Here is a 23,999-nt window from a genome sequence, read left to right as displayed (position 1 = left end):
TTTCCCTTGTTCACCAGGTGTCTGAAGAACTAACACCCTCCTTGATCTGCTGCATCCACCAGCACCTCAGTTCCAGCTGGGTTTCTTTCCTCACCAGGCTCTGTCAGGAACAATCTCCAGCAGTGACTCTCCATGTGTTCTTGTGATGGCCCAGCATGGGAACAGAGCCTTTAGGTCAGGCTGAGGGGTGGAGACAAAACAAAGGGCTATTAAATCTGATAGTGATTTCATAAAATGCATCCTTTTCCTCCAGAAGAATTAACTATACGTGACTTAATCAGTACAAAATACATTTGAAAATAAAATCTATCATCTAATGTGAAGAAGAAGAATCCTGAAGAAAATCACAGCTACAAATGTAAGGGGCGATGTCAGGGTTTTACAAGTGATAACCAGTTAAATATTTTGCAAAGGATCAAGTGAGAGGGAGACCGGATATTAAGAATCTGAATGATGGGTTAGTTTTTGCCAAACACTTGTCTTTTATCTTTGTTTATATCACAAGCTCTGAATTCCATCTCTGTATCTATAAATTGTTCTAGGAACAATAATAAAAAAGTGCAAGTACTGTGCATCACTTATGTAATGGATGCCTGACAAGTATATGGAAAAATTAACACTAAGTACTTTGAAATTCATGCAAGTAGTATTTTCTGTTCTCTATCACAGGCCTGAAAAATATTTAAAATTTTTAGTTGTACAGATTTTAAAAAAATATTTATTTTTATTAGTTACTAAATATTTAAAGAGAAAAACAGCCAACTTCCAGAATTTATAGTTATATCTCTACAAACAAGCCAATATACAATAGTAGTGTGCCTCTGTGTGTCTGTGGAAAAAAATTAGGCAAAGAAAAGGAAGAACCAAAGATTACTTCAGAAGTGATCTAAGGAGATGAAATATGTATGGAAGGCTTTTTTGTTTCAGCATGTCCAAGGCTGTTTGTTCTATAGCTAATTTACTGCATTTTCACAAAGTGTGAAATTAGTTCACAATTCTGGGTGCAATGCAAATGTGTCATTGTTTAAAAGTTGATTTAGAGTACCAGGAAACACCACAGGGATGGATTTTATCAAAAAAGGGGCTGGGCGAACCTGGCAAGTTGAAAGGCATCCGTAGCCAAAAGATTATCATTCCCTGGTGGTTTCATTTTTACAATACCAGCTCCATTTTAGTTTTGCTCTGTTGGAATACGAGCCAAATGCCGTTGCTGGAAGAGGATACTCCGCTTTAGAAACGAGGACAAAATCTTGTGACAAGCAGCAAAGACTGTTTGCTGCTGTCTGGAGCACTGCACAGGGTCTGATCTCAGCTCTATCCCCAGTGTGCCATGCACAGCCATGGAGTGCTTCAGTTTCCAAGTGGGATGCTGCTACTTAGCTTTTCCAGGGATGTTGTTTCTCTGTCTCAGGCATGCACTTCGATGAAGGGATTGCAGAAGTTCAGTTTACAGTGCCGCTGTTGTTAGTCACAAAGCATAACAAACTAAAGACTAACTGCTTTCTTGTGCCACTGAAATGACCTTTTCCTTTCTTTAGGGCCTCGGATTTTATCTTTGTGTCTGCTGTGCCTTTGTGTAAATTTGGGTAAAGTCTTTGTAGCCAGAAGGTCCTAAAGCTAAAATCCTTGACCCTGAGGCCTAAGCCAAAAAATTGCAATTGATTTTGGTGCAGGCAAAAGATTCTGGGACATTTACCTGACATTGTTCTTTAAATGAGTTGAAGTATATTAATTGATTATCCTCTGAATGGTAAAATTTTCTGTCTTTTTATCAGAGAAGTAGCCATTATTTTCTTCTGTGGCACACAGCTGCAAAACAGTTTTGGCTCATTACACACACAAAAAAAGTTATGATGTGTTAGCAATAAATGCTTAAGTGAAGCAACTCTAGATTTTCAAAACAATACCCATAATCTGGGTGGTTTTGAAAATTCTGGTTTTTCCTGTAGATCCAAATTTCTTACCATATCTTTTCAACCTTTTTAAAAATTGCTGTAGTTATCTTACCTCTAAAAGACAATTTATTTAGATTGATGGATAGGTTGCTGTAATTTTTTTTTAATACAAGTGGATGATAATAATAAGTTAATAATTCATTCCTTTGAGCCATGATTTCAAATTTTAGCAGCATAAATTCACCTATACTTTTCACATCAAATCAAATCAAATTTCATGCTTTTTTCTTTATTAGAAAATGATGAGTTCCATTAATTATTCTCTGGCCTTTTATGCAAGAGGTTTTTCAGTGCCTTTGATCATTCTTCATTTCTTCTCTTTATTGCCTAATGTATTTAATGTACATCAGTTTTCTCTCCTTCATGGCAGAGGAATAAAACAACTGGTGATGCTGCACAGTTATAATCCCTTAAGTGCTCTATAGGAAAACACAAAAAATAGAGTCACTGATGTGTGAAGTAAATGTAAAATACTGGTCTGTATAAAAATTGTTTTGTGGCACAATAAGATGCTTCAAAAAGAACATTCTTAAAAGGCAAAACAAGAAAAGAGGTGGTGAAAGATTATCTCATCATTCTCCTAATGCACAAGTGCTCCACATAACTCATGCCAGCCTTTAAAATGGAGCTCTGCTTTTATCCTTTTTATTGGGTTTTTTTATATTCCTAATTTGCCAGTGCATATAGGAACTGCCTTCATTAAAGGTTTGGAAAAGAAAAGATGTTTTTTCTTGTCTTCTTTTTATGCTTAAACAGTGTTTACACTGTCTTGGAATGTTTCTCCAAAGCATACTTGTTCCAAAGAATAATGGCACTAGGCCCTTCCCTCGGTGAAGTAGGCAAACTAAACAACATCATTTTTCTAGAAAGCAGCATCAACAAAAGCAAAAAATACAATCATGTGGAGAGTACCCGATTTCACTCTTCAGTCCTCCTGAGCAAATGTTCCCTCTGGTTTGAATTTGTGCCCACTGAGACCTCGGTTCTGCAGTCCTCTGCATGTGTTCCCACACCAGCAAACATCTCCACAGCACAAGTCACAACATCCTTTTTCTCTATATGTGGTATTGTTCACTTACACTAAAGTGTCACATTTTGAACACTTAATTTACAGTATATGAATATAAGGTTTTGTAATTGCCACTAATGTCTGCATGTTGAAAACTTTCAATAAGAAATAAATTCAAACAGAAATAAATTACGTGTTTTTTCACCTTGACTTTGAAAGCAGTTCCAATACTGCTAGATGAGAATTTACATTATTGCTATGACCTCCATTAAGCTACAAAATGTAGGCAGCTACCTTTACCCCAGGTACTGGCTTCTCCTTGAGAAGCAATGCCATTTTCTGTGAACAGAATCTGGTTTACTGCATAAGACAGTAAAACCTGTCCTGAAGCTTCTGGGTATAAAAGTACTGACAAAAAATACCTCTAAAGCTGCTATAGCTTATTAAAAAGTTCTAGTTCAAAATAATAGCCAAGACTTGATCATCACAGCCTGTATACACCTAAAATAAATAAAACTAAAAAGAGGACAAATAATATATTGAGTTTTCTTGCAGTAAAACAAGCAAACAAAAACACCTTCATACTGGGCATTTAATATTTCAGAGCCTGTTTCATGCTTAAAACTAAATCAGGGCATGCCAAAACTCACACTTGTCAGAAACAATGTACTTTCATTTTGGAGCACTTTTAAAAAATAATAAAACAGGAAAAGATATGACAGGCTGGGCAGGCTGACAGCAACCCTTTTTCATGGCAATTCAGTTATGAGAAAATACACCAAGACTGGCCAAATCCAGATTCAGTCACATTGCCTGCCTTTGGGGATGTTAACAGCCCCTTTAGTGTATTCCAGCCACCATGCAATCCAATACCTGGGAAGTCTGGAAATGGGCTTGACAACTGTTTTTTTTAAAGTCTTACACTTTGTATAATGAACAAAATAGTTCTTGGAAGGCACAAGTTTTTTCTCCCAAGAGAGCGTCAAAGGCATTCATCGATGCAAAGAGCATCTGCATCCTCCTCCACAAAAAAAAAGCATTTCATGCAACATGAATAATCTCTCTTAGAAGTAGAGGAACTTTCTTGCTTGTTTAAACCTTCCTGAAGTGACCTGAAATTCAAATCTCTTTGCAGCCTGAATAGTGTCAAGCTGAGCTTGTAAATCATTTCAGGATGAGCTCTATCATATTTGATGGAAAAGGATAGTACTGCTCACTTAATGCCACACCATTTAGATTGCGACACTGTAACCACTGATGAAATCTTCAAAATTTGGCCTACTAGTCATTAACATCAGCAGGATGCTGGATGTTCATCAGCAGGACAGCAAATGTTGGAAATGGGGAGTGAACAAAGGGTAGAAAAATACTTGGCTTTTTTTTGCTTTCTGATTTTGCATGAACTCAGACACAGTTGACAATGTCTATTTTTTCTTTTTAATTTTTATTATGAGACATACACTGACCAGATAAAGTGGATGTTTAAAATATTAAGGTCTGACTTGTCTTTCATTTCCTGAGGCCAGTGCTTCAGTAGGTCTGACATAAGAGCCAGAACATCAGCTTAGCGCTTCTTTCTCTCAACACAAAGGAAAATATTTAGGGCCTTGATTAAGGCCTGCCTGCCAGCCAGGCCCGTCTGGGAGGCTGAATCACACCACGGTTCGTGGGACAGCTGAAAGCCCTGGTGGCAGACACAGAGCACAGCACAGAGCTTGTGGGCAAGGCAGAAGCCAGCGCGTCAGAAAGAGCTGCACGGTGCTGTTTTGCAGAGAAAAGAAGAAACCTCACAACTTTATAAAAGTTGTAAAGCTCGGTATGTTTATTACGGCACTGGACACGTGGAGAAAACTCTCTTCAAAAGGCATGCGAACCTCTGAGAACTTCAGATCTCCTTCTGTCCCCCTCTCTCAAATACATATGCATACAGTTTCACAATATATTCATACATATTCATTTTTATGGATTTCGTGTGACATTTACCACTAGTTCCTTTTTATCAGAAAGAATTCCGAGGTCAGGCTGACTCGCCCTTACAGCAGTCCCTGTCTCTCTCTATCATCTTCTGTCTCCCCAGCTTTATCTCTGTCCTTCGCTGAAGTAACTTCACTGAGCTTAGGCCTTGCAGTCTGGCTAAATAACTACGATTTCTAACCACGGACTCAACTCAAAAATGTACATTTCACCTAAATTAAAATGGATTTCTATCCTGGAAAATTTTCACTTTGCATCCTGAGCCCTGATTGAGCTGGTGGGCCCAAGGAGCAGCTCCCACCCTTCCCTCCCAGCCAGTAACAACAGCATCTGACAGAGCCAGAGAAGCCAGAACAAGTAATCCTTGTGGCCTCCTGTACCTCATTTTGGGAAGTAAGGTATCTCAGGGCAAAGGAACGTCTCGGTGTACCAGCAGGAATTTGTTGCTGTTGTTGTGTGCTTCCCATACCATCTGATACAAAGGGTAATTGATGTAGTTTTTCCTTAATTTTGAACACTGCACATACGGTAGAAAAAGACAACTCTTATTGTACACCTTCCAAAATCCAAAAGGATCAATTAAATCCATAGGAAGCAAACCCTCTGCCATTGACATTTGCCTGCAGTTTCTTTGAATCTGATACATTTGGATCTGGCACATCTGTGGAGCCATTAGCAGTGAGTGCCTTTTATGAGATTGCCTCTGATATTTTTATCATACTCCCCAGACATTATATCATGAGAGCACTCTCAGTGTGGGGCTCTGATACAGTATGACACGAAGTTTTTCCATAATGTAGCTGAAACTGTCACAAGAAATAGCTTAGCATGGGTGGTATGTGAGGGCATGCAGCTTGTGTGCTGGGGGAGTTGTTTAAAGTAGTGAAAAATAAAATTTTGTAGTAAGAACCAAGGGACTTAGTCTGCATTTCTTTTATTGTTGCCAATGGCTGCTTCTTTTATCCAAAGAGATTAAAATATGCTCTTAAGTGTCTGCAAAGCCCTGGAATGTGTGGTTTACAGCAGTATTAAGAACTGCCCTATAATTACAAATAGACATGACACTAGTAATTTATTTGGTAAGCTTCTGAAAAGCTGATTGTTTCATTCCTTCTTATAGATTGAATTTAGGTTCTACAAAAGCAGGCAAAGCAGGAGGTCATGGTTTCCCTCCATGTTCCCTTTCTCCAGGAACTCAAACAAAGCATGTAACTTCTCCATGTAGTCTGGGTCTGAACGTTTTCTTTCCTTCAGAATCCATGGCACCAAAAAGCATCCATGGCTTTGAGTAACCCAAGCTGAAGCTGGTGAGTTGTTTCTTATATGATACTCTAAGTGACAGGGGCTGTCCACTTTATAACCATGCTCTCTGCAGATAAAGCAGGAGGTCAAAAAGGAGACTTTACAGCGATTGGGAATAGCTTATGGACAGCACCTGGCTGTATAAACCCTATTGTAGAAAGCTTTGCCCCCTTTGCAAGTGTCAAAGTCCAGGCACTCATTGTTTTCTCTGTGCCAAGTGAAAAGACTTTGGCAGAGATTAGTCAGCAGAAAATGGAGGCCTTTGTCTTTACAGTTCACTTGATATACTTGTTGTGTCACTCATGTAAGACTGAAATGCACCCATCACCTATGACCAGAGGACCAGCCCTAAAAATATGGCTTAAAGAGTGAAACTGTGAATTCTGTCTTACATAGATGAACTAGCGACTGATTTTGTGGCTATTGTCCTAAGTCAGCTCTTCAACTTTTTAAAAGCAATCAGATTTTTGGTTTTTGGACACTATACTGGACATTAGGAAATGAAATACACTGTTATATTCATCTTGTGTGTTGACCTACTTACTTCAGCAATGACATATTCTGAACTGGAATACCTGAAATTAAGTATTACTGCAATAGAAGAAAACTAAGCTAACAGTGCGGCCCTGTGTCAAGAAAGATTAATTTGAGGATTTCAGGTTTAAGTGTTAAATAAGAATTCTTAACATCACTCCTAAATAATGAAATTATTTTAGGATCAACATTTTGGAAAAAGTCAGCAATAGCTGGATCAGTTGCTTGCCCTTATGTTTTTCTGCCACTTCCTTCTTCATGGTCCTCATAATTAATGAAATTATATTAGCTGAAACTCTGACTCCTTCAAAATAATTTTGCTTTTAACATTTGCAGTTGTAAATGGGGAAGTAACACAAGAGATTTAACTTAAAAAGAAAACTTGTTGTCAAAGGCTCCTAGAAGACAAAATATTTTGGTTCTGATATATGGAAGAGCTTTACTTATTCCAGTTACAGGCATTAAGCAGAGCGGTGGCAGAAAAAGAAAATAAATCTCCATGCCTCAGTCAAGACTTACTCCCCATGCCAGAGGGTAGCACAGAAACAGCAATGTGGATATTTTTATCTCTATACTGTCCAACTTTCATTCAAGTTCTTCTATAATGCATTTCTAATTTGGTACCTTTTCCTTCATTTTGCTCCCCATTTTGCCTGTGGCCTGCTTACTTTGGCTAGTTACCCCTTCAGTCTTCTCCACCATCCTGTGCACAGAGTCCATCTTCTCTAGTCTAAAATAATCTACTTGTTACTGCTTTCTCCATGGATTTCTCACTTTGAATCAAATTTCACCAAGAATATAGTGAAAGATATGAGTGACTTTTTGGATAATGTTGCTGGATATTTATAATTTCAGAAAAGGTGCTGGATATTTATAATTTCAGAAAAGGTGAATGCAAAGGACAGGTGAACTTTCCGTGGTGTTTTCATGGTGTTTTTGTTTTCCTGAGGTAGACCAGTTTGCTGTGATTGTTACAGCTGACCAGAAAGTATGAAAATTCTGTGCTTGCAATCCCTGAATGCACTGAGGCTATCAATGTTTCAGGAGGGAGCCTGGAAGAGCAAGTAAGTATCTTCCTCTTGCTGTTTGTAGTCACCCCCAGTAACAACATGTGCAATGCACCCAACCATTAGGGTCTCCAAATTTTCAGCTCATCACAGAGTACAGGTGCTTGCATTTGTTCTTCTAATGTAAAAGCAAAAATCATCGCAGTAAAGAGAAGATTGGTCTGATGTATTGTCCTTTATTTACCACAAAAATTCCTTTTTAAAGCAAATGAATGTATTTGCATGTTCAAACATGAGCTGATAGGTCTAACTCCTGCCCTACTTTTTAGACTGTTAATCTCCTTGACTGAAAATCTTCCGTGATAAACTTTTCATGAGTTAGACTTTAAGGATTATAACTGAGAAAAACACTGACTTATAAAGGTGTTCTTTCATGCATAAGGAGAAAGGTTTATCCAGCTTAATCCTCTCTTTGCACAGTTTATACTATTACCATGGCATGGGTCCCTAATGCTTCTGTAGCTAAAAATCAGTCAGCATTTCTCCAACACTCATCTCATTGAACAGCACCCACCTATTCCTTTATGCCCTCTTAAATTTCATAAGGATATGTGTTTTAAATAATTTGCCTTGGCTGAACATGGCTTACCCACAGATATTTATACCTCTAGTTGTGTGGGATTGTATGCTGCTGTATGTAGATTGAAAATATGCCCTAATGTCACAAACATGAAAAAAATAAAACCAAAACCAAACCAACCACAAAACCAAAACCAAAGCCACCACAAAAAACAAACAAACAAAAAAACAGTGGCGATGAACTTATTTTTTGGTTTTTAATAATGACACATTTGTGGAATAAACAAGTGTGTATTCCCATCAACTATCTGCATTTTTTTGTCATCAGCTGTCTGCATTTTTATGTCTTCCACATAATTTCCTCCATAAATTTAAAGGAAAATAAACAAGCCTACGCTTATTCCACTCTGAAATAAAGCACTGTTTTTAAGACTATCTGGATAGCAGAATTGAGAGACCTGATACTACCAGAGTAACCTGAACTCTAACCCCATTACTACAAACCTGAATGTATCTTATTGTAAACAGTGGCAAAAGCTTGATTTCAGAAGTATAGAACTTTATAAAATAAAACACTTTTTTTTTTAGCAGGTTTTGCACACACACTGAATCCCTCAAAAAGACCAGAATTTTATGGGTCCGTTTCACAGGATATGCAAAAAGCAAGCACAGATTAAGGGCCAAATGAGTTGACTTTTGCAATATGGAAACATGATTCTTTCAAAATCCTGACCCCAGTGAAGCCAGTGGAAATTTTGGGTTTTTTCTTTTCACTAGAGCCAGAATTATATACTGTGTTGCATCCTTCAACACTTCAACAAATTACTTTGAATCCTGTATGTCTTCTTAAAATATATTATATGAGAGAGAGAAGCCTGCTAAAAAGGATTCTTTTAACTTAGTTAAGCCACTCCTCTTAATCATGGATTTACTGACAGTGTGCTGTTTACTCTGAAGAGCTATGTCAAAACAACAAAACAAAACAAGAACTAGTAACATAATATTACTAGTGAGAATTACTTGAGACATTGAATTGCTACTTTCCATTGTAGAAGTTGGAGCTGTTACTGTATGTTTCACTCATCAAAAAATAAAAAAAAAATACCAGAAAAGAAAAGAAATCATTATTCCATTATCTTAAAGCACAAAAAATATTCCAACAGGGCAAAGTAAAACTCTCCAACTGGCAGATGGCAGATAAAGAGAACTCAAAGAGGATATCTCTTATTTCTGTATAACATTTTTCCCTAAAAAATAGTGAGGCCTCTGTTGCCAACCATAACTTTGACTACAAACCTTCATCCACTTAGCTAGTGGGAGAGTTTTTCAGTGTATCATGATGTTCACAATATATGTAATACCTTCTGTATTTCTGACTCCCTATTTTGGAAATCTAGTTTGACTCCAACTCTGATATACAGTGCTTTCTAATGAATGTGAATATCTAAGCATATAATGAATTTGTCTTGGCTCTCATTGATGGAGAGGTTGATGGAATATTTGAAGCTGGTTAGAAGTTAAATTAATTCTTCTGCAGAATGCCCACCAAACACACTATGCTTCCCTAGCACATTTAGTCTCAGCCATTCTGCAATCAGAATGAAGTAGAAACTCAGCTCTAAGTGGCTTGTCTACGTTGTCATTTCTTGCCAGAGTGTTTGTGATTCTGTCCATGATGGGAAATGCAGGATAAATACGGAGTGAAAGTATGGAAAGGCAGGATTCCATAAATTATACATCAAAATGAAAGGAGTTAAAGTAGGAGAAGAAGATACAAGATGAGTGACAAATAGATCATGTCTATTAGGAAAATTATCAGGGAAATCAGGTGTGGCAAATAAATTGTTGTTTCATTTCAACAGCAACTAGTTGGGTCTGATGAGGTTATTCTGCTCATTATCTTTTTCCTGATAATAGTCTTATTGAGGTGGTTTTTTAAAAGTTATTTACTCCATACAGAAGAATGACATAAACTAGAAAAAAAAGGAGAAAATAATGCATACAGAAGGGATATGTCAAGTCAAGGATACTAAATCTAAGTAGCAGCTGGCTGAGACAATGTTTGGCATGGAGAAGAACAATGCCAGAGATAGGAATCTCACTGCTGGGTCAGGATTATTTCATACTCAACTGCATGAATTATTTTACCATTTCCTTAAAGTCAATAAGGCATTGAAAAATCCTCCATCAATTCAGGAACATCTGCTATTTCTATGCAGTGTCACAGCAGACAATTGAGCGCAATCTGACACTGGCAGCAGTTTTGGATTTTTGTATAAAGAAACATGTGGAAGAATTCTTCTACTCAAGGTGAGGGGCAGCCTCACCCGAAGTGCTGGGGGGCAGGTCTGGGTGCCACAACACAGAAAAGACATTGAGCTGTTAGAGAGGGTCCAAAGGAGGCTGTGAGGAAGGTGAGGGGTTTTGGGGTGAAGCCGTGTGAGGAGTGGCTGAGGTCCCTTGGTCTGCTCAGACTAGAGGAGACTGAGGGGAGACCTCATTCCAGCTCTGCAGTTCCCCCATGAGGGGAAGCAGAGAGGCAGGCACTGATCTTCTTCTCTGTGGTGACAGTGACAGGATTCAGGAGAATGGCATTAAATTCTGTAGGGGAGGTTTAGGTTTGATATCAGGAAAAGTTCTTCACCCAGAGGGTGGCTGGGCACTGGAACAGCTCCTGAGAGAAGTGGTCACAGCACTGACCCGACAGAGTTTAAGAGGGTTTGGACAATGCTCTCAGGCACATGGTGTGGTTTTGGGGGTATCCTGTGCAGGCCTAGCAGCTGGACTTGACTATCCTTATGGATTCCTTTCAACTCATGATACTCTATAATTCTGTGAATACATTTTATAATTACTCCATATGGCCTGCAATTCCTTAAAGGAATTTCTGTTGCAGTTAACACTGCTCTGACCTATTTTCCCTCTGAATCTGCTGACTGTGTTCCCAACCCTCTTACATGCCATAATCAAATTCTCACCCAGTCACACTGGACCCAGTAAAATCTTTTCTTAAATGTTTTGTATATTTCTCATTGTGCCTTCCTTTTCCTGCTTTCAGAAATCCTTCCATTTCTTGTTTTAACTTGTGTTTGGAAAAAAATTATGAAGTCAGCCTGTAATCTTGACAGGTGCTGAGAGTGCAAGTTCCATAGCTTTTCTTAAATTGTGTGGCTTCAAATGTAGATGCTGGGTTTTGGCATACTTCAGTGTCAGATCACAATTGCTCTTGTCTATTTTATCCTTGAAGTTCACAAATCCTTTTTAGCTAAGTCACAGTTACCTCCATGATCTTCAGTGCTCAAACTTCCACTTACATTTTATTTTTGCTGATATCATCCTTAAGTAAAAGAACTAACTTCACACCCTTAGGACCAGCTCTAAACTTTGCCTTTTCATGCTGCACTATTTAAAACAGACACCCAAAAGCAGCAGCTGGCAAAAAAAAAAAAAAAAAACACCTTGGGATTTTTGCCTGGCCAGAAGACAGCCTGTTTTGGCTAATGGAGGGTGATCCATGACCCTGTGAGCCTTCAGGCTTCATTCATAACTGCAATGTACCGTACCCGGCCCGGGATAATCTCCCAAGGACTGAGGGATGTGATAGCCTATTGCTGTACAAATTCTGATAGTGTGATAGACACTAGTGATAGTGATAGATAGAGCATCTGACTGAGTAGGATTCTGGGTTAAACTCTAATTTTTGGTGCAGATTGTCTGAGATGTTCAATTTGGGCTTGTCAATCACACAAAGCTGTGTGGGAGAAGGAGGGCTGAACAGCTTGGTCCTCATGTTGATCCAAGGTCAGCTCCCACACCATTTCAAGTGATCAAAAGGCATTTCTAAACTATGCCAGCTGATTGTAGCTCTGGAGGAAACATCTGTCAGGTTGGCATATCGCAGTGCCAACCAATCATGCCAGCTTCCAGTTCTTGGACTGGGAGGACAAATTGTTTGTAAGGATCCACCTAGATGCTAATACAAGGCTTCCTTGGAAATTAGGAAATTCTGTTCTAGCAGATTATAAGTTTCAAACCCCTTGGTAATCCTCTCATATTGCTAAGAGTGTAGAAGAAAGAGATGATATAATTTCACATCTTCATTTCCCAAGCTCTCAAGAGGCTAAGTATTCTGGATTTTTTTCTCATTATGCAGGCACACCACAATAACAACCAGTATCTAGAACAATGGAGTTGTCACAAAGTGCAGAGGCTGGTACTTGCATGGTGGCCCATGAGCAGGGAACATGCTGCCAACAGAGATTCAAATAAGTCTGTTTTCTTCTGGAGAAAAAATAATTGGAACCTGTTTCTTTGCCATTTCAAATAACAATAATATGTCAAGGGAAAAGACACAAAAGAAAGAGGAGGAGAAACAGAAACAGCTGGAGAAAGAGAAAAATAACACTAGTGTAGTACACAATACTAGTAGGACAAATACAAAGAGAATAGGAATACCATGCAAGATGTGTTATCATTGGCTACTACTATGGTCCTTATGACATATTGGAAAGAAGAAAATAAAAGATCAGAGTTGGAATCTTCACGGGTGTAAATCAACATCATTCTTCTTTGCTTAGAAAAGTTATGACAATTTAGAACAGCTTTTATTTGGCCCATATTGTTTTGAGACTTTTTTTTCTGGTCTTATTTTTGTAAATCACAGCAGTGATCACGGGACAGAGGATGGATTGACAATATGAACTGTGAATCCCATGGGGCATGACTGCTGTTTTGAGTTTTCAAAGTCTTTTGAATGCTTAATACAATGCTACTTGAATAACTAACAAAGTTTTCTTTGGCAAAAACCCTATTTGGTATACAGCAACTAAATGATGCCTTCAAATGATAATTACCAAATTGTGGTATTGCTGGTTCGTAATTGCACGTGTGAGTGTTGGGAGAGGGAGAAGTTGATTCTGTGTTGAGAAGTTCTCTCCATGTGGGAAGAACTTGTATTCCAGGTTTAGAGAGTATCCTGAGTTTGGAGGGATTTAGTTTAGACCTCAGTTCTGCTTGTACTTTGAAAATATGTCCTCTTCCTCATGAAGAACAATATGTTGTTTCTTAATCAGGTTTTGGTCTATTTTACCCACAGTCTTTATCTTCTTGTCAAGGGTATTTACAAAGAGTACCATAGTCTAATATGCTTTTATAACTGTGATTCTTTTATGAATTATTTATTGCAGATAAATAATACTTAGTGGCAACGGCAGAGTAGTACAGCAAAAAGAACATAAATAGTTTTCTCTTTAATTCCCAATACTTACAACAGGTGTCCATTAGATATCAAAGATGGCAAAGAGATAGGTAATTACAGCAGTGGAAGAAAACAGTGGGACAGAACACAGAAGAGCCAAAGGAAAATCCTGTCTGAAATAAGCTTATTTGTAACTGCCTCTACACAAGGTAAGACAAGCAGGTTTTCCTGTGGTTCTGCCCTCTGCTCTACTCTGCTCTGGGGAGACTCCCTGGCTTGCTGCATCCAGCTCTGGGGTCCCCAGCACATCACCCTGTTGGAGTGAGTCCAGTGCAGGGCCACCAGGTTGATCAGAGGGATGCAGCACCTTTCCCACATGGGAAGGCTGAGAGAATTGTGTTTGTTCAGCCTGAAGGGGAAAAGGCTTCAGGGTGACTGAATTGCAGAGCTTTCCCATACCTGAAGAGAGCCTAATGGAGAGGAATGTTTTCCAAGAACATGTATTGACAGGAGAAGGGATAATGGTTTCAGATTGAAAGAGAGCAGGTTTGTTTTAGGTATGAAGAAGAAACTCTTTGCTGTGAGGGTGATGAGGCACTGGAACAGGTTGCTCAAAGCAGTTGTGGATGCCCTGTCCCTGGAAATGCTCAAGACTGGGCTGGATGGTCCTGAGCAACATGGTCTAGTGGGAGGTGTCCCCGTCCATGGAAGAAACTAGAGGATCTTTGAGGTCCCTTCAAACCAGTCCATTCTATGATTCTGTGATTGTACAGAAATCAGCCTGAAACCTGATTTCTAAACCTTAAAGCACTCAGGTTAAGTCAGCTTGAAGATTAACAAGACAGCTCCCCTTTTCCAGTAGGAATATACAGTAATATGTAAAAATCTTTAATTCTAAATGTTAATTATGGTAAAGGAAAGCAGAATTCTCCCATGTTTTTCTTTGTTCACAGAACTATTTCCAGTCTTACTGATGGAAGCTCAGGCAGACAGGTGGTTTTAGTAAGCTCTAGTAAACACAGATTTGCCAAATAAGAAGTCATGTGAATGGAAATTTTTACTCCTTATGCGAACATTAATGTTCTGAAGCATCTTGTCAGCAACCGAGAAGGTGGAAACTCTCAACATCTGATCACAGCAAGAATCAGATGCTACAGGTGATATGGTCTTCTTCCAGGACAAAGCAATACCTTTACTAAAGGTAGCTGTGTCCTTGTATTGATGCTCACACACAAGATACCTGTACTCAACCATCTGTGTAAATGCCACATTTTTTTGCTGTCATCTCTCTCCATATGTTGAAACTCTGTTACTATTTTTACCCAAAATAGTGCCTTTGATAATGAAAAAAGTCTTCTGAGAGGTTAAGAAGGCATCACAATGAGAGTGGTCCATAATGGGAGTAGTGTGGCCACTGTTTGCACCTTTACTTTTTTAAGATCCAAAGCAGACCACTGTGTATTCTCATTTGTTGAGCTAACCCAGCAAATGAACCCTCTCTTCTAAGCGAGCTCAGAAGGACAAAGAACTGATGTTTACTTGCCAAGGAATAATTTCAGGGCTAGTTTTAGCAGTCACTGTGTCAAGTTCTTTTCATGTAGGTAGACATGCAGATAGACGTGTGCGTCTGTGTGCAACTGCATGTCGAGACATGCTGCCTGAGATTCAGCAAGACAAGAGAACAGGAAGCAGCCACCTCTCTTAACTTGGTTTTCCTCTGGGTCCCCGAGTTCCTTCCACAGAGAGTTATTGTAGAACTCTTCAATTCAGCAGAGAAGTAACAGGCCCCAATACACTGGTCAACCCCCAAAGTTGAAGCTTTTCTGCCCTAGGTTTATAATTTACCTTCCCTTTAGGCCTTTATTACAGTCAGCTGGTTTACAGACTGTTTTCTCTAGAGTGTTTTTTAATCATTATTTTAGCAATTACTTAAAGACTGTTTGAAATGTCTTGCTTTGATCTAACTCAGAAAACAGAATCTTCAGCCAAGGGATTGACAGTAAGCACAGATTTAAACTTTCTCAAAATAATGTTATTAATTGGGACATCTTCAAAACAGTCAAATCAGTAGTGGTGTACTGGTTAAAGCTATAAAGTTTTTTACTAATTCACAGGGTTGCTGTGACCGGAATTCACTTCTGGCTCTTACAATAAGTTTATGGTGGTACAGATTTTGCTTGAGGCTCAAGTGAAACATAATATTTGGTCTTAATCCAAGTTAATGTGTTCCCCAGTCAGGATTTCCTCTAATGACTCATTCATACCCCTAATGAATTGAAAAGGATATGTGTAAATTGACATTGAACCTAAACTCCAAGGCTTTTGACTTGTTATCTTATCTTTGGATTGGCACCATACAACATCTTTATATTCTAATCACATTTAAAAAAACAACTCTTTTTCCTTGTTTTTCTTGCCTAATGAGGTCACATCACAGAATGTGTGTGGAAGGGAGAAAACTGGAGTGTAATTCTGGACAGCCAACCCTACGTATTCCCAGTATAAAACAGTAGCCAAGTAATCCCACAAAGCTCTAATGCTGTAAGATAATGCAAAAACCGGTCGGGTTCAGCTGCTCTGTGGGATCTGCTTCTGTGCATGCTCTCATCCTCTGACGAGTGCAAATTCACCCACCCCTTAAACAGGAGCATTCCCCTAGCAACTGATCTGACTTCAGCATGGGAGGGAGAAGGAGCTACACCAGGGCAGTTAAGGAGCAGACATGTAATCCCTTGCTACAAATTCTGTCTTGCCTTGTGGCAACCATATCCAAAGGTGGTCTTGATACATAAAGCAGAGGAATAATGAAAAGAAAAAAAAAGAGAAAGGTTTATTATTATCTGTAATTTGTTGTGAGGTTCAAGGTTTATTATTACCTGTAATTTGTTGTGAGGTTCACACTTAGAAGCTTTCCAATTTTCCAAAATTAATTTTCAGAAAGAAAATCTGTGATGTCAAATATTCAGAAATTCAAAGCTGTGGGCTTGTATTACTGTCAAAATATCAGGGAAGTTTTAAGAAATCCTTTTTAATATGTTAAAAAAAATTTTGGAAGGGGGCTTGAAAACATACTGCAAATACACAGATGTTATGGTAAGAAAACCTATAAGAACGGACAGCTTCCTATTTATATTGGCCAAAGTCAGAATCTCAAAACTCAAACAAGCTGAATGAGAAGATGAACAAAACATACATAATTTAACAGTGAAGCTAATGATCTATTACAACAACATTTTTAGGAGTATAGTAACCAAGATTAGATCACTTTCTGAAAAACATTCTCTAGTTCAACCAGGAATTGTGGGGCTTTATGCCAGAAATCATAGTAGCTGATTATGGTAATTGTCCCTGACCTTTTGATGCAGTAATGCCATGTACTAGCTTTCCAACCATACATACTATATTCAGTTTTTCTGCACAGCTGTGCCAAATGTGTGAGCAGGACCTTGGATGTCACATTGTGAAATTCTCTGTGTGATTTATCCAGCAGAATAGATCAAATAAATAAGCATTTAATAAAGCCCAAGCTTGAGTCTCCTCTCTGCCCACGATGCTGCCAACTAAATGGCCTCTTAAGATTACAGAAAATACTTTCTGCCCAATCCCAGAAATAAAGCTATATGCACTGAAAGATGGCTTTAAACTAATTATTTCTGGTTTTGTAAGCCTCCCTCTTCTTATGGATGAGGAACCGATCTGCATTCTTTTCAAGGCAAATTCTTGCTTTCTGAATTCTGCTGATGTGAGATTGCCCACTGTGGGCTAACAGATCAGGTTCAGGGATTACAAGCACTGAAAACAATGCAAAAACACAGCAGAAAAACAATTTTTTATTGCAGTCTTAGCTATGTCGTCTCAATTTTCCTTCAGATGTAGCAGTTCCATGAATCTCAATGGGCAACTTACTCATCACCATATGTGTGCATGTGTTTGTCATAATCAAGGTGAAACAGCAAGTCATTACTTCTAGCAGTCTGTGAAATATTGTCATCATTTTCTCAGCCTAAGAGAATTGTGCCTATACCATTATTTGCTATATTCCTATATGCTTCTAAGAATTAAAATGGTTTTTCCAAATTGAGCAAAATATTTTATATATTTATGGCAGGGTATACTGAAGGTGGGAAAAATTAAGAATGATGCTTTTAGAGAGTGAGATGCAAGGCTGACTTGATCTGTGTCCTGTTTACATCCACTCAGAATCTGAAAGGTAAAGCCAGGAGCAATTCACCTGGTTTGGACTCACTCCTTTGAAATCAGTAGATAAATTTTGTCATGCTCCAAAAATGCTCTTACTGATTCTCAAAGCTAAATGTGTTTTTAATTTTTTTTTTTTTGAGAACATCTAAGTGCCATGATGACTGCCTTGAATGACTGTGAGTCATCATGGTTCATAATTTGACTGAACTATACCTTGATCTTTGTTATTTCAGGAGATACTCTTACACTGTAATTGCTAGGTTTTGCTAATATGATACTGTTGGTGATGTTCCTTGGTTGAGATACTCTGCATCAGCAGTCCTTGGTCACCATGTGGAAGTTCACAGGCTGCCTGTATGCATTCATTACATCAAGTCCCTAAGGTTACCCACTGTTAGAGTTACCTGTACAACACTGATTAGCCTTTACCAGCCTTAATGCTCAGGAAAAAATGGCAATATACTGTATGTTGCTGGGCTCATCTCTTCTAGGCTTCTGCTGCCTCCTTTCTGTTCCTGCCTACCTTTTGCTTCACAAGACTGCTGCACATATCCAGGAACAAATACAGAGACACTACCATTGGTCCTGCACAGGAATATAAAAATCTCCTGCAGGAAATGTCTCCATGGGCTTTGTGCCTTAAGTATAATGTGGTTGTGTCTTCATGAGCAGTGTCACCAAGAACCAACTTTTAAATCTCAAACTCATCTATTAGAAGAATTTCAGAAGGAATGGAAGGTTTTTTCTTGTGCTTATTAAAGTCAATGTACGCGATCAGTGACGGATGCTGTGATTGCTGCTAACTGCCATGGGCCCTTGGTGTGGGTCACAGACCAGTCTGTTCTCATGTGCATCCAGCCATTCTCTGCAGCTGACACAAATACTGGCCTTGGCTTCACCACGCAGGAATACTGAGGTTCAACAAGCCACTAAATGATCCTGCAGGGACATACTAGAAAAAACAACAGGTAACATATTTGTAATCACTTTACTCCATTTGGAACAGGATTATCAATGACAAGCTTTTTACTATTTCAGCAAATGTTTGTATCTGCACACACAGCAAGAAAAGAGATAACATTCTGTGATTTTATTTTAGACAAAAAAATAATGATGGGGCCATATAGCTGGCAGTAAAAATCCATCCTGAAGTTCTTACAAGAACTGAAGCTGTGTATCATAATGTAAGGGTTTTTTACAGTCATATAGTCTAATCAGTACTTCTTATTTAAACACTATTTTCAGCAATGATTTCAGAAGTACATACACAAACAGGGTTATCAGTACTAATTGAGACACTAATATATAACATATACAAAGACACTTGGCAAGCTTTTATCTTACAAATTGTATTTGCATATGAATGGTGTTTATCGACTCTAAATAAGATTTTTTTTGGTTTTGTTTTTTCATCAACACTGTTTGTCAGGCAGGTCATACTCCTATAAGACATTGTATTCTGGAGCTGACCTGCATTCCTTCCAAACCATTTAATTACACACAGCTGACCAACATTCCTGGCTAAAACCACCTAATCAAGTGCATTACAAATACCCCAAATGGTCACTAATCTCCATATATGTACAAGTGTGAAATATGCAGTATCCAAATACCCTTTTCCTAAAAGTGAATTACATAAAAACAGAAGACCTGTCCAAAGCCCTCCTTCCTCCATATGCCCAGGTGGTTAACATACTATTGCACCACATAGTTGTCTTTGCACATAAACACTAAAATCCATCACTCTAATTCATATTCAATTTGTTTTCTACACATCTTAAAAATGTAGTTTAAAAAGAAAGAAATATAACCACTTTCCACTTCTGGGCAAGTATGTTAAATAAGCTGAAAATGCATAGTGCAGCAGCTCAAGTAATGTATCATGGAGGGCTGTATTCCCTTTCATGTCCATGTTGCTGGGTTCAGATGACAAGCTTCTCAAGGTTGTTAGTCTGATGACTTTGTCTCAGGACTAAGCAGAACTAAAAGGAGGGGAAGAGGGGAGTTTGGGCACTTTTACTAGAAATTCCTACAGGAAGAACAGAGACGTACTTAGCTGGAGACTAGAGCATTTTCCCCATTTCCAGAGACAGTCGTCCAGAGCAGTGCTACGTGCTGACTGATGTGGGCATGCTTGTGGTAGTGCTGAGCGTGCTCCGTGGGCAGTAGTTTTCCACAATGCCAAACGAGCATAAATTCACTTAAATTTTCTATATGCATCTCTCGGGCTTTTGCACTCCTCGCGCATTCGAGCAAATGAAATTTAAGGTGCTCTGTGTTTGAGTATCTTAAAGGTAAAAGCACACAAAAGCAGTGGAAGGTGGAAAGGTATATAAAAGGGATACACTTTAAGACACAGGATGGAAAACGTGCGTATGAAAAGTAAGAGGGAAACAAACCAGGCTAAATCACAAAGAGGAAAACTCAGCCAAAGGGTTCACTTTTCTGCTCTCCCCGTGCTGCCACCATGCCTGGGCGGCAGGGTGCTACCCGGGATAAGCTGCTTGTGCACCCACCACGCCTGCAGTGCCTGAGGGACAGCCGGCAGGTTTGTGCACCCTCCACCCCTGCAGTGCCTGAGGGACAGCCGGCGGGTTTGTGCACCCACCACGCCTGCAGTGCCTGACGGACAGCCGGCAGGTTTGTGTCCGGCTCACCACGCACCTGCAGCGGCGGGGTCAGAGGCACCTTTAGCAGCCCTGTCTCAGAAAACGCTGGTTTCTTGCCGAGGCAGGAGGGACAAGCTCGACGGGAAGGCGTGCAAGGACGCCACTGCTTCTCACCTCGTGAACCTGTGTACAAGAGTGAAGCAGCGAGGCTTTCCAGGTTTTATAGCAGATTGAAAAAAAAAACAACAAAAAAAAAATCCACCCCAACCCCACGGAGTTTTATTTTAAACAGATGCGAGCGGATTGAACTCGGCATTTTCACGCTCGAGCTCTGCATTTCCATTATTTTTAGCGCAGCGGCGTACCACGCACTTCGCACTGGTCACGCTGGAGCAGCGTTTTCAGACGCCGCGGGCAATCGCTCCCGACGCGCGCGGCACCCGCGGGCCGGTGGTGGCGGTGGCGGTGGCGGTGGCGGTGGCGGAGGGGCAGCTCCGGGGCTCTGGAGGCCGTGGGGTGGGCTGGGCCGGGCCGGGCCCTCCGCCTCAGCCGCCTCAGCGCGGGGTCCCGCGCAGCCCCCGCGCCCCCGCCCCGCGCCGCCGGTCACGTGGCAGCGCCCCCCGCATTGTGACGCAGCAGGGCCGGGCGGAGCCGCCCCCTCCCCTCGCTCCCTCCGTCCCTCTCCCTCTCCTACTCCTCCTCCCCCTCCTGCCGGCCGCTGCCCGGTGGCAGGGCAGGGGCGGAGGGCGGGGCGGCGGGAGCCGGGCCGCTGCCGGAGCGCTGCCGGCACCGGCGGGGAGTGGCGGGGGGCGGCAGCCGAGAGGCGGCACCTGGGTCCTTCCCCCGTCTCCATCACCCCGGCTGCCGTGGAACGGCTGCGGCCGAGCGGAGCGCAGGGGTGAGGTGAGCAGAGCGGAGCGGAGAGGAGCGGACGGGGGCTTTGTTGCCGCCGACAGCGCTTCCCCCGGAGCGGTGGGAGAGGGGGCGCGGAGCCGAGCCCGGGGTGTCCCGCGGGTGGCGCTGGAGGCGCTTCCCCCGCCGAGGCGTCCCCGGGGGCGCGGAGCGGGGCTGCCGGGCGGCGGGAGACGCGGGCGGCGGGCGGGAGCGGGGGGCGAGCCCGGCCCCGGCCCCAGCCAGCCCGCCCCGGGGAAGTGCTTTCCGCATGAAATCAGGGCTGAGCGCCTGAGGGGGGTTTCGCTGGGGCTGAGCACGTACGTGATGTCAGCCGCGCCAAGTGCCGCCGCGGAGCCCTGGTCGCGCAGTGACACTCGCCCCCGCCACCGATCCGCCGCTGCTCTGCTCGGAGCCGGGCGTCCGGGCGGGCACCCCGCCGTCAGCGCCCTCCTGTCCCGCCGGGCAAGCCGAAATCTGGAAGAAAATCAAGTAGGAGTTGCATGTTTGTAACTGTGGGGAAACAAATGCAAAGTTGTCTGGTAGAAACATGCTCCAAGGCTTCTACTTGGGTCAGTCCAAAATCGTGTTTGTGCAGCAGCGGGGATCAAGCCTTTTTCCTACCCGTATCAATGAGTGCTTTATGTGAGCAGATGTAATTTATATAAAGAAGAGCTCGAGGATCAGGTTCCGATGGTACTGGATATATAAAGAAGATGGTTGGCTTAAAGCCACATCTCTTACAGAGATATTAATCAGTCACAACTAGTCCTCAAAAAGTCCCCTCACCCCAAAACCCAGCAAAAAACTGCTAGTGCTTGTGTTTTCCATGGAAAATCTTAGCATCTTAGCCTCGTTTTATACCTCAGCATTCCACCAGCAAAAGGTAGCTGAAAAAAAAGTTTTAAAAAAATAATTCTGAAGCAAATCACTAGACTGTTGAACCCTTTTCTAGTATTTAAATGGCTGGAGGAAGATATACAATCATACCACTGGGAAATCAAAATAATTTTATATTTTGTGCAAATAGTGCTGATCCTTCAGCCAGAAATTATATTGAATGGTGTGCATGCATTTACCCTTTTTTAACATGCTGTAGTAGACTTTTAATGGTGTCCTGCCCTTACTGAATTTAGGAGTTATGTGCACTGCATGGGCTTCCAGCAAGCCATTAAAAACATGACCTGTTGCCTTACTACCACCCATAAACATGAGATTCTTCACCCTAAAGTCCTCTGCAACTCGCTCATGTGTGAGCTTATGGTTGGTGAACTTGGTGAACCACTGCAGTCTTCAGACTGCTAAGCCTGCAAATATGCCGTGTGGAATACTGGAGCCATATTTTGAAGATTTGGCAGGTAAGCTGAAAAGCTGGTTCCAGGAGCAGGCTTGGAGAATTGCTCAAGAGGTAGTTCAAACACAATGAGAGGCACTTTTTGTCTGAATGAAACAATTCAAATTTGACCTGTTCAGTAGTCAGAGACACTTGCCTCATCACTATATGCAATTTGTGAAAAGGCCTGTAATGAAAAGGCTCCCTTTGTAAGGGGTATGTGGTATAAAGCTTGACTTGTGCAGACTGGCCATTTTGCTTAATACAGTCATTTACATTGTCTTAAACTGGCAGTTCACTTACTTTTCAGGCGTTTGTGATTTCTGGTCTGTGTCATTGATTCAGTGGGCTGCAGAAAGCACATGTGTGACTTGCAGCTTGTAGAAAAAGTGAGTAAAAGAAAACCACATCAGAGTATTGGTCCAGTGTAGAGTTACCTCCAAATTCAGGAGACTGGTTAAAAAAAAATCTCCTTCTTTTTTGAGCAAGCAGTCCAGTGCAGGCTACTCCAAATGCTTTTAAAGTGTCATTTTGAAACAAGGATCTGAAAAGTCTTTCAGGTAAGGAAGTTCTGTAGAAGATAGTAAGTTACATTAGGTAGAAGCTGCTTGTCTTAGTATCTTTCTGTAATGACAGCAACATGGAAGGTAAGTTTGTCATGAGTTCTTTGGGGCTAGCTTCCAAGTTTACAAAGAGCTGCATGTAAAATTAAACTGCTTGGACAAGGTGACTGAAGGTACCCTTGAAGATTCAGTCCCTTCACGGAGTACTGTGAATCGGTGATAAGTCACTCTTTTCGTAATTGCAAAACCACAATCCCAAATATTAGGTATTTTGTAACTGTTTCTTGACTGGGCATCAACAGAACTTAAAAAACTGTGAAGTGTTCCTCTGCTTCCCAGTTGTCCATTTCTCCTGGCAGCTGAAATCTGTTCCCATGTGGACTCCATAGGTGCAAGAAGTGTTCATGCCACACACACCTGAGGTGGAATACCATCTGCATTGGCACAGCTCTCTTTCTCACAGTGCTCTTCCAGGATGTCTCAGACCTGTACCTAATTCCTCAGCAGCTCTGTCCTTGGACATTTGTCCGATTAGAAGCAGGAAGGGGAAAGCATGACAGCCCTGCTGCGGTTGCTGCAGTTTCTCTCCTCTGAAATGAAGACGCACAGGTAGTGCTACCTCCACGTGCCGGATGTGCCAGCAAGAAGGGGAGAGCAGACAGCCAGAGGCAGCCCCGTGGGGTGGCTCATCTGCCACAGACAGCAGCACAAAAGTGCTGTTGGCAGTGGTGCAGGGATGATGGTCCTTGTGACATAGCATGGTGTCTTGAAGTGGTGATGCTGCACCTCATGAGCACAAAGACAGTAGTTCATCAGCCTTTGTGGGATGCAGCAAGTTATCTCCCT

General features: G+C 41.1%; 1 protein-coding gene across 5 annotated transcripts in view; it reads left to right on the top strand.

The window, feature by feature from the left end:
- Positions 1 to 21,033: 21,033 nt before the first annotated feature.
- The window catches only part of SNCAIP (synuclein alpha interacting protein), an 88,309-nt gene continuing 85,343 nt past the window's right edge, over positions 21,034 to 23,999 (top strand). For 4 of the 5 annotated variants that reach the window (XM_005488429.4, XM_005488427.4, XM_005488428.4 and 1 more), the window contains exon 1: positions 21,034 to 21,269. The gene's annotated coding sequence lies outside the window, so the exon portion shown is untranslated. Of the gene's footprint in view, positions 21,270 to 21,490; positions 21,750 to 23,999 lie in introns of those variants that run through there. The other variant, XM_074532522.1, reaches the window with a different exon arrangement.

The sequence above is a fragment of the Zonotrichia albicollis genome, chromosome Z (genome assembly GCF_047830755.1).
Source record: "Zonotrichia albicollis isolate bZonAlb1 chromosome Z, bZonAlb1.hap1, whole genome shotgun sequence".
NCBI classification, from domain to species: Eukaryota; Metazoa; Chordata; class Aves; order Passeriformes; family Passerellidae; genus Zonotrichia; species Zonotrichia albicollis.
The sequence above is the reverse complement of the archived record's forward strand: the minus strand, read 5'-3'. Positions and strand labels throughout refer to the sequence as shown.